Genomic DNA, 12,073 nt, shown 5'->3' on the forward strand with positions numbered 1-12,073 from the left:
TCCATAAGTGTTGTTTCAGCAGCAGTCATCCTCAGAATAAGGCTGCATATACACACCATACATTCAAAGCCCAAAGAACAGCAGTTTACCCACGCTCAGGACTACAATTCCCAGCACCCTTAACAAACAACTGTTTTCAGGATTCTTTGGGGGAAGAACCATGTGTTTTAGGTGTACGGTGTGTGTGCAGCCTCTGTCTTAAATCGGAGCTGCGGGTGCCTCCCAGTACCTAGCTGTGCCTGCCATGAGAGGAGCCTCTTTGTTGAAAGCCGACAGTTTGCCAAGTCACCCATGCATTCTCTCCCCATGCGTCCTGGTGCTGCCTTCAGCATGGGAGATGTTGCATATGAGGAATGGAAGGATTTAGTCAAGTTCTGCATCTGACTAAATTCTTCCGTTCTCTCAACGGTTCTCTCCTTGTAACCTTGCCCTCTAATGTTTTGAACCAGTAATAAGCTGCCACCGGTGCCAGATATTCTTCCCAGGAAGAATGTTTTTAATCTAAAGCCTCAACTCTGATTCACCCACCTGCCTTTATATGGTTCATATAGCTGAATGTCTAGAAATAGGGCATGCACTTTTCATTCAAGGAATTTAAAAAGTGACAACCACTGTGCTGTGCCCTCTTCCCACATGGCGTCACATATAGTAGTATCAGGGAAATGCCTGCTTTCATATGAGTCATGACCTGAATTCTCATTTACCCAATTTACGGTTGGCTGTGCCCTGACAATACATTGCTTCTGTTTTCTGTTTTCTTTCCTTACCTTCTTTTTGCATCTTAATTGTGGGCAATGGAACTCCTTTCTGCTGAGCTGCAGCTATTGCTGTCTTTATTTTTCAACACCCACCTATGCAATTTAGCTTTCGTAGGGGTCTTACAGGTATATTCTCGATATGCAGCTACTTTCTGCTTTTAACTATATCATCTGTATTTAAATTGTTTGGCTGTAAATTATTCAGGAGGGGGATCTGTAATCTGCCTTAATAAAGGAACGGTTATTTATCACTAAAGTGTTTTTTTTATAAAAAGAAAAAACAATACTCCCTAACACAACATTGTTTTTGAGGTGCAGAATTTCTCACTGTTGTGATTACATGGATATATTATGTTCTTTTAAGGTTTCTAATATAATGCAGCATGTTTTGACAGCATGATCCACACTTTATATTCAGGGGAAATGATGTCCAACAGAAGAAGCAAAAAATTGTACATGCCTGCTAGCCCTCCTTCAGTACTGATGACACAAACCTTGTCAAGTTACTGTCTTTAAGTCTTCCCTTATTTGCTTGTGAGCATTAGCTACTTATTAGAACTAAGAAAGAAAAAATACCAAAGCTTTCATCTCTAACAAATCCATAAACTGCACTTTATCCTGGAAATTAGTACAGTATTCCAATGGTTTACAAACAAAATTCTTCCTCAAACTTATTTGGCAATCTAACGTTTCTGCCTCTTTTATAGTAAGTCACTTTAGTAAGCAGAGCATTAGTCCATCACCTTTTTCACCAGATGGAGCTTCTATTGGTTTCCAAGGTGCAGCTAAATACTTTCTGGCTGAAATCAACCAGCGGGTAACTAACTCAAAATCTTCTAAAATTATTGCCTTCTCCTCTCTGCCTTCCTCTGAGGAGCTCAAACTAATACACATGGTTCTCCCTTTTCAATTATAACTTTAACACCATTCTGTGAGGTAGGTATGAATGGGCAATCTACAGGCCCCCATGATCTACGTTTTGTTTTAATAAACCCCCTGAAGGCTGCCAACTGGATCCAAATGTAAGAGAGAGAAAATAGTGGGTAAGGGTGTGACCCAAATACCTACTGTACTGCATGCCATACTAGCCACACACTGGATCAATACTGGGATGGATCAGGGCAGGACTGTGCAGAGGTTGGGACTGCACAATTGCACCAGTGGAGGCAATCACAAATTTTCATGGTCCAGCTCTAACATGCTCTCCATTTCCACTGCACTACTCTTGTTCTCCAACATATGTTATCTTCCTTTCAGGGACTTTCCAGGTGGTTGAAGAACTGCCAGTTGTAACTTAAATGTTGTGCGTAAAATCAGCATTTCCCCAGAAGTATCAGTCAATATTTTCTCACTGGAAAAAGAAAAGCAATTCTGTTACCCAAATGCTGCATTAAAGCTACCATATCTAGCTGTGGTTTTGTGGGTATCATAGCCGTGCGGTGGCTAGTTTCCATGACATAGTGAGTGACCGGAATATGATTCTTTCCACCACTAAGGCCTGGCATTCGGGAAATGTTTAAGAAACAATGCCATGTCTTAAAACATGTTTCTGCCATTGTTTTAACAGGCTGAGTGTTTGTACCATCCAATGGGAAGCACTCATCTGTATGGAGGAAGACATGACTGGAAGGCGTGTATAGTAAAGTTATAGCAGAAATGTGTTGTTTGCATTACCGCAAATAAGTCAAGTCTGTGAGAAAAGGTGCAAAATAACACTGCGTAGCCATTGGTGTGTGCGGAATACGACGGGAAACATCAGCTCTCTTCCACAGCATTGCCATGCAACGTAATAAATAAATAAATTGTTTTTGGTTTTTTTATTTATGTGCTGTTCGCTTCCTACCTCTGGCCATGGAATGTTCATTTACCTAGGTTAATTTTTAAAAGAGAGGGCAAAGCAATAATCTCTCATGCACTTCTGTCTCTCCTTCCACTGTAAAATGCTTGCAAATGAAACTGTTCATTCTGATGACAATCTGTAAGGGATTTGGTTTGGCTTCTCTTGCTTTGGACAAACTTCACTCAGGGTCAAACTGGACCCCATTATATGTACATTTTATTCAACATGCAGCCTTTTCAAAGAATTTTACATTTCAAAGAAAATGCAAATAACATCAGCTACTGAAGGCAATAATTATCAAAACTATGGCAGGAGACTGTGTGTGATTTAACTCTCTTCTCCTCATCAGCTTCCCAGAGGAAAATTCTTCATCCCAAGCCATTCCTCCCTTACACTGGGAGGAAATCCCCATGAGCAACAATAGGGAATTTCCTCTTGATGCAAATTCCAGCTTCAGAGGGGATTTTCCTCAGGGTTGCAGCAGGAGAGGAAATGGTTAAATATCTCTCTCTCTCTCTCTCTCTCTGTGTGTGTGTGTGTGTGTGTGTGTGTGTGTGTGTGACCACACACACCCCTGCTGTGATTCCAGTATTCATCACCTCCCACATTTAAACAACAGCAACACACCCCACATTAACTAGGTGTTTAGCTTTCGGAAGCCACTTGAGAGGCCAGTGTTTTATTGGACTGGCAAAGGAGGGGAAGCTCATCTTGGAGATACTCATGCCTTCCTTATATCTGCTTAATCACAGATTAAGCTTCCAATCTCCTGTTGGGAGACAGCACTTTCATGAGTCTGAGTCTGGATATAACAATATGAACACAAAGATTGGTCTTAGTAGAGGTACCAAACACGGTCCAGGTTTGATTTGTGCCAATCCTCACCAGGGCTCGATGCCACAATATATGGGAAAGTGTCCCTGACAGATGTTTAAGTACATTTTCCATCATTGCTGAGTAGCTCCACAACCCTTATTGCTCTTTTGCTAGAAATAAAACACTAATACAGTTGACTGTTTCGTCATGTCATCCTCTCAAGAAGCTGCTCTCATAATCACCTGAGGATTGCCCTATGCAATTGGTTCACCTCCATATATGTGCAAACAGCTTCTCTAATGCACAGGTTCTGGCAAGTAACAAGAAAAACATCCTGTCAGCAGAGCATGGAAAGTACCTGTAAGATGAGTGACTGACCTGCAAAATAGATGGCATAATTGACCGGCATTTGGAAATCACTCTGTTGTTACGGAAGTCAATAGTATTTCATGCTGTAGTTACATTCTTGTTAAGAATGGCATGACCTCTAAAAGAATTCTCAGGAATAAGTCTAATGAAGTATTCTGTTTACTTTGGCATACACCACAGAAACCGCTGGCTGGTTTACTACAACAGTATAAGCTGTACAGGACCAATGACAATGTTTGTTTGCTATGGTTCATCACTGTCTCATTTTCTTCTGAGTTTGCAATGTTCCTCACAAGATCTGTTTCCTGACTGGTTCTGTTGGCACATGCATGGACCTCATACTGCACCTCGAGAACTGTGGGTCCCGTTCCTGTGCCACAAACACTGTATGTGTCCGAGATATGTTGCAAATCAGACGTTCACTTCCAGTCCCCATCTGAAATATGCCACTGTTAATGGTGTGACTCTTGTTAATGGAGTGGCCGATGTATGTTAGCTACAGGTAAAAGGTAAAGGACCCTTGGATGGTTTTTTAAATAATAATTTATTATTTATACCCCGCCCATCTGGCTGGGCCTCCCCAGCCACTCTGGGAGGCTTCCAACCGAATATTTAAAATAGTACAGCATGCATAAACAACGCTGACACTGAACCCTTACATATATCAAGGAAAACAGAAACATAGACACCCCACCCACCCACCCCCCATCCCGCCCCCCTCTTTCCCCCCTTTTCTTCCTAATGTCTCAACAAGCAAGATTGATGTGTAACAATGGAATAATTATGAGACACTGTATTACCTTTGTAAACCAAGAAAACCCTCAATAAAAATTAAGAATAAAATAAAATAAAATAAAATAGTACAGCATCAAACATTAAAAACTTCCCTAAACAGGGCCGCCTTCTCTTGTCTTCTGGTCTTCTGGTTAAATCCAGTCAAAGGCGACTATGGGGTTGTGGCGCTCATCTCGCTTTTCAGGCTGAGGGAGCTGGCGTTTGTCCACAGACAGCTTTCTGGGTCATGTGGCCAGCATGACTAAACCGCTTCTGGCACAACGGGACACCATGATGGAAGCAATGAAATGCCGTTTACCTTCCCACTGCAGTGGTACCTATTTATCTACTTGCACTGGTGTGCTTTCAAACTACTAGGTTGGCAGAAGCTGGATCAGAGCAATGGGAGCTCACCCCATCACATGGGTTCAAACCGCTGACCTTTCGATCAGCAAGCCCAAGAGTCTAAGTGGTTTAGCCACCGTGCCATGTGCTCCTGTAGAGCTTAGCCCTGCCACCACTCCATCTAACCTGGGCCAGAGACAAGAGCTAAAGTACCACTCTCTACTTCAGGGGCTTCAGGCAAAAGAAACCAAGTTACGAAAGAAACTAAGTAACAGATGTGATCAAAGAAGCCCAGGCACAAGTTTATAACCAAGGCTTAACCCAAAGAGACACACCAAAATGAAGAGGTAGACGTTTTATTAACAATGGTTAAAATAACCGCATACCATGAAACCTGTTTACCACATAGGAGAAATAGGAAAGGGGAATACTTTTCTGTTAAGGATATAGGACCATTTGAGGAATCACAAAACATTACAAAAGCAACCAAGCAAAGCTAATCTAGCCAATGAATTCATGTCCCCACAAAGATGCTACACAGGTCCCAGTCTGGAAGGTAAAGACCAAGGTGAGACATCACACAGAGAACATATAGGTAACTTATACCCTTTTGCGTAGTAACCAGTCTGAATCTTCCCAGTCAATGAATAGATATCTAGGCTGTAACTTTCCAGAAGAGAGAGTCCAAAGTGTACATGTTACTCTCCAGCTCTTGAATGCTTCCCAATGAGAACTTGCCATCTTCGGTCTTGAAGCCCTGATGTGGACAAGATAACACAGGTGCAATTAATGAGCATGCTATCGACTAGCAGAGAGAAAAACTGCTTTCTCATGAGCTCACCTCTTTACCCAGAAGTCTGAGCTCCTGACAGAACCAAAATTTGTGAGCAGAACCTAATACAAGATCCCAGTATCTTGCCAGTAGCCGCCGCGACCACCCCTTGTGGTAGCAAATTCCACTGTCTGACCATCCATTGTGTGAAGAAATACTGTACTGAGTCTCACACCCTTCAGGTTCATTGGATGACTCTTGAATTCTAATATTATGAAAGAAGGAGAAAACCCTACAGTACTTTCTCTGCTCCATGCATCATTTTACCCAGCACCACCATTTCCCCTATTATTTGCCTTTTTTAAAAAATGAGAAAGATCCAAACTCTGTAATTTTTCCTGGTGTGAGATTTGCTCCAATCCCTTGATCATTGTGATGGCTCTTTTCTGTACCTTCTCAAGCTGAATACTAGAGGCATCGACCAGAACATTCCAAGGCTGCCCAGTATTCCAAGAAAGGGATGGGGGGGGGAGATGACTGAGCTTTATGAGATGGTTGAATTTGTATTCTAATTAACTAATTGCAAATTTATCAACAGGCATCAATAGTGAACAGCCTGGGAGGTTAGGCTGAGGGATCGATCATTGCAGGGCTAAGCTGAAAGTTCTCACAAAACATTATAATTTTTTTGGCTCAAAATGGGGAGAGGGAGCAAAGACGAGATCTCCAGGGAGGCAAAAGGTATCAGGAAACTTCCACCAACCTTCTCACTGCCAACAACTGTTTCATGGTTGTTGTGGTGATCATGCTCTTGGGAGTCCCAGCAGTCAAGAGCCACCATTTTCCTTCTCAGCAGCGGTTTAGGGGAGTATGACCAGTTTGCTCGCATTGGGCACAAAGGCTCCAGGGTGCCACAGGGGACACCACAACTATGATTTTCAATGGCGTGAGAGAGGCAGGGGAGACCATGTTTTGGCTCACACAGGGCATGGCTGAAATTTGAGACCCCAAGGTCCACCGCTGCTGGCAGTCCAGAGTGAGGTCAGGAAACTTTGACCTCATTCTCATGACCCTCATTCTGATCAGTTACATTGACACCTCATACAATGGGATGGGATGGGGTTGGTGTAAGGACATTGTTGAGTAACTGTGTGTGTGGAATTATGGGTTCAATCAGTGCTTTTTTCTTTTTAAAAATGTTTAAGGATACTCTCATTTTGACTCAAGAAAATCACCATTTTATAGTTCAAATTGGGAAAAATAAATACAGTAAATGGACAAAAGTACAGTACAAAGATTCACAAAATGTTTAGGGGTATGCAGAAAAAAGCACTGGGTTTAATTCAGTTTTGTGTAGTGTGAATATGTATGTGAATGATTTTGGTGGTTGTGTTATGTGGTTTTTTTTTGTAATATTTATGGTTTTTATGCTATATTGTAATTATGTTGCATTTTTATGTAACTTGATAAGCTTTAGTGTTTTGTATATGATTTGTTTTTATGGTTTTTAGTTGTTTCACTTATGTACATTGTTTACAGATATTTATGTAATTATGTTACTTAAAAATGTGGATATATGAGGAGCATTATTTTTGGTTTCGAATGTGAAATTTGTACTGTGTTTTCTTAAATGGAATTGTTTTTGTGGAGATCTGTAAAAGAATGAAGAAGTACTGTATATCCATTAAATAAACAAATTCATCTTATCATGAAGCCACTCACAATGGCCCCCTCCAATAAAAAAAACCCACCCAAATGCCTGACAATTTTGCAGCAAACAAAAATATTGGGAAAGTAGGATGAGGCATTTATTCCCAGAGCAGCTGACATGCAACAGGAAGGAAGCAGTGCCATTAAAATGGCAGGATAAAAACTATAGCAGGAAGAAAAAAATTCCACTAAAAGTCTGGGAGAAATAAACAGCTGCTCATTTGGTGATGAGAAGACACAATGTGTGCGGAAATAGGCATACACACAATGGAATATTGGGCTTGGAACACCTAAATAAAATACTGGTTACGCTGCCATTTTCGCTGCTCCCCATCAAGTCTGCTCGCTGATTTGCTTAAAGACTCCTATAAATCAAGATTGGTATCAGTACCTTGAAAAAAAGATTGAATCTTTAGGCATCGAGTTGGAGACCCTGTACAATTCTAGCGAGCAATACATTTTCCATAATATCCTAACCAGACTAAAGGATGTCGAAAGACAAAATATTGTGGCAGCTGTAAACAAAATTTGCTCCCCTATATTCTATGATTTAAATATCCTAGATAGCAGAGCCAATTATGTCACTAAGTTAATAATCCCAGCCCAACGTAGGGCTTTTATGCTGGCCTGTCTGAATGTTTTTCCCTCGGCATTTGTCAAGGGAAGATATCAAAACATTCCTAGAAACAAGATATTATGCAGATGTTCTATGAATGTCCCAGACACTGTAGAACAGGCGTCCCCAAACTTCGGCCCTCCAGATGTTTTGGACTACAATTCCCATCTTCACCGACTAATGGCCCTGCTAGCTAGGGATCATGGGAGTTGTAGGCCAAAACATCTGGAGGGCCACAGTTTGGGGATGCCTGCTGTAGAGCATATTCTCTTTCATTGCCCATTGTACAGCATGCTCCATCAACGTGTGCTGTCCCCTCTTTTGGGCGGTCTGGATCCCCAGCAAGGTGAAAGTGTGGGATTCTGCCTATCTGACATTGACCAAAGGGTAACGGCGGGGGTAGCCGAGTTTTTGGTAGCAGTCCTCCAAGGAGCAGGTTAACAAGGAAAACCACATATTCTACACACACACACATATATATATATATATAATCAGTCTATGTAGCCAACTGCTGTCTTTTTAATATATATTTCAAGGCTCTTATATGTTATGTTCTCTTTTATGGTTTTATTTGTAAAATGCCTAATAAAGGTTTGATAAGTAAGATGAGAAGACAGAGTAAGCATCATTTAACAACAACAACAACAACAACATCTCACACTCTCACCCACACTCAGTACACTCAGTAGCCCCGGAATCAAAAAGTTCTGTATCCTATTCAAAGCAGAAGACACACCCTAATCCTCTTCATCTATGACTTATTCTATAGGTGAAGGCATAGGAAAACCACACAGAGCCAGTTAAAGGATTACAGCCCCAGTGGTCAAATCTGACGTATAGGCAGGTCATTCTGAGAGGAAAGCATTAGTGGGCTAGATATATAGCCCAGTGGCCCAAAACTGTATTTACAGCTTTTCTTGGCAAGCACTCTGACTCATTTCCTCTGCAGGTCATCCGAAACCTGTACTAAATCTAGCCCAAAGGAGGGTTCTAGTGAATTCAAAAGCTTGTTACTATACTTGGTTTGCTTTGGTTTAGTTATCTATGGATGAAGTCAAATGACAAACCATGCCAAAAATAAACTAGCTTAACAGTCCATATAGATATTAATTCTTCCCGGTAAGCAGCAACAACCCACCTGCCAGGAGGTCAGGTAAGCCCCAGCCTGTCTGCTGCTGCTGCTGCTGCACATAGTTAAGCAAATGAATTCACTCCCACAAGATGTAGCAGAAAACATCTTTTGTAATAGCTGGTGGGCTGTGACTTTAAATTTTTACATTCCCCCCTCCTTGAACAAAAAGAGAGATTTATAAACGCACAGTGTTATTTATTAGTTCTCTGGCTGTGCACAGCACCCCCCTCAATCCAGGGCCCTGACCTAAACTAGAGACCCCAATTCAATTAAATGGTAGGACTAATATTTAATGAGGGTTTTAAAAAAAACCTTTTATGATCTGGAGGTGGGGGGAAGTTGACACTGCAGCTCCTTTCCTTCTCCTCCCAACCACACTGCAGAGAGGATGGAAGAGGATTCAGTCCCTGCGGGAAACATGTTGGCAAAACAGATCCCTGCAGCCAGCAAGACTGCACTCTTGGTGCACAATTCCTGCTGTGCTACTGCACATTCTCAGCTGCTGTGTCAGGCCTGCTTGGCCTCCCCATTCTGCTGTCCCACCTCTCACTTCTTTACACCCAGTGTGTGTCCTAGCTTGGTGTGGTTCGGGCCCCTGCTGTCTCTGCCACCAGCACCAAACATTTCTGAACATGGACCAAAACCTGCTTCTCTATCTCAAGAACCTTCATGGGCAACAATATCTTCAGAGGAATCCATATTGGTCCAGCATGGAATCATCATGTCAAAATGGTCAACATCACCCCAAATTGGGTGACAACATCTTCGGAGGCATCCAAATTTGTGCAGTTTGGAATGGTTCAGCCTGCCATCTTGATTCAAAATGGTTTCCAGCTGTTTCCAAATGTAGTCTAAAACTTTCTCCTTGGTCTTGGAAACCATCATGCCAAATTGGAATGAGGGTATCTTCACATGGAAGTAAAGTATTTGATGTAGGGTCAGGGAAGTTGGGGCACGCCAAGATAATGGAAAAAATAGTCATTTAAGGCCTGCTCAGAAATTAGGGTGGGTGAAGATTAAGCTGGATTTCTTATTGATTACACAGTAATGTACTGAAACTATTGATATGGCTTATATGTATCAACATGTTCTTAATACTTAGTCATGTACCGTATTAGGCACTGGTTACTTCTTTTATCTATGAAGATAATAAAACAAAATATAACTTTTTAAAGGGGTTGCAGCTTTTTGAAATACTACAAAAACCCTGCAAAATGCATCCCACCACAGGCCATAGTGGGAGAAAGAAATAAAACAGCATGTACCCAAAAGCAATCATAGTTTTATTATGTCACCTTCAGATCCCTGAAAAATCATCTTTGAACACACTCATGCAGCCAAATGGTGACCTCTAGAGGTAGCGTGTCTACCAGGAAAAGGAATCTGAGACAGACAAGACGACATTATTTTCTCAAAAAGCAAAAGAATGTGTGCTGGTCTATTAAAAACATTTCATAATTCTTTTCTTGGTGGCTCAGTGGCTGTCCAAATGTACCGGACCTCACTCAAAGGTGTGCATTGTATTGTTTGGGGAGATGATTGCATCTTATAGTATATGTTGTTGTTGTTTTATTATTTCTTGTGTTTTACATTGTTCTGACCTGATGAGAACATGTATGATGAGAAACATGATATAAATTCTAGGACTAAATAAATGGGTTAATGAATAAATATTAGCCTTTGAAAAGCTGCTTCAGACTGCAATCCTACAGCACACTTACCAGGGAATAAGCCCCATTTAACTCTTTAAGGATTACCTCTTGAATAGATGTGTATAGGATTGCTCTGCCAATAATGTTTTAACATTTGTCTTTTGCATAAGTGTGTGTAACCTCTGGTTAAAATGATTAAGCAGCTTTAAAAATGTCTGAAAGTAAAAAAATTATATATCTTTATCACCAAGATTTTTATCCTGGTTGTCAATGAAATAATCAGGTTGGCCGATTCAGCTGTTCTCATCAGGGAAAAATCCTGCCCTACTTGTTATAAATTATTTGGACAGCTCCATGCTTAGATTCAACAGAACCGTCAATATATGGCAGGCATAGGCAAAATCATCAGGGATGATGGGAATTGTAGTCCCAAAACATCTGGAGGGCCGAGTTTGTTCCCTTGCCTGATAGATGGCCTATTTAAGCTCTCAGTCCAAATACAGCAGACTCGCATAGACGTCAGATGAAATTGCATTACTGGTTTAAAACAGAAGGTGTCACTTTCCTCAAATGCGTGGAACAAGGAAAACAACTTCCTGCAAATGAAGCAAAAAGAATTCTTTGGTCAACTTCCAATTTAACCCTTTGACGTTTTGCCCTGTGGAGCTTGAAAGTGTGATCAGATATATCTGCAAGGAATTATTACTTTCCATACCCAGGCCTCACACATTATGACAGTAATTCTCAAATTTTCTATGGGGGGGGGGAGTTCGCAGGTTTGGAATAAGGAAACTCCATGTGCAAACCTACGCATGTTTACTCAGAAATAAGCTCAATTGAGTTTAATGAGGATTGCAGCTTGGTAGGCAAGACCTCTCCACCACCTTCAACAAGGCAGTTCCCCTCAGCTCCCACTGTAGGCAGCTGTGTTCTGATGGGTCCTGACCTAGGAACAGAATTACATTTGAAGGAAACATCACTATCCATAGTCTTGGTTTTTCTAAAACCTCAATGGCGAAGTCCTAAAACCTCCAGTTTATCATTAAGTGCTCCCTTTGTTCCAAATCCTCATAGACTGCATTTCTTCCTGAATCTCTATTGCTTCAGCAGAAAGAGTTGAAAATCCATCTTGTCATAGCATTGCTATAAATATCCCTGAAAAGAGAACATTCCCAAGTCATGCATTTTCTTATTGGCATTCATAAAAGGAAGAGGTTTATTGGAATCTAGCCTGCAGCACTTAAATTTGCTATAGTGCTGATAGTTCACTGTTGCCCAGAGTTCTAACG

The sequence above is a fragment of the Zootoca vivipara genome, chromosome 2 (genome assembly GCF_965207765.1).
Source record: "Zootoca vivipara chromosome 2, rZooViv2.hap1.1, whole genome shotgun sequence".
Classification (NCBI taxonomy): Eukaryota; Metazoa; Chordata; class Lepidosauria; order Squamata; family Lacertidae; genus Zootoca; species Zootoca vivipara.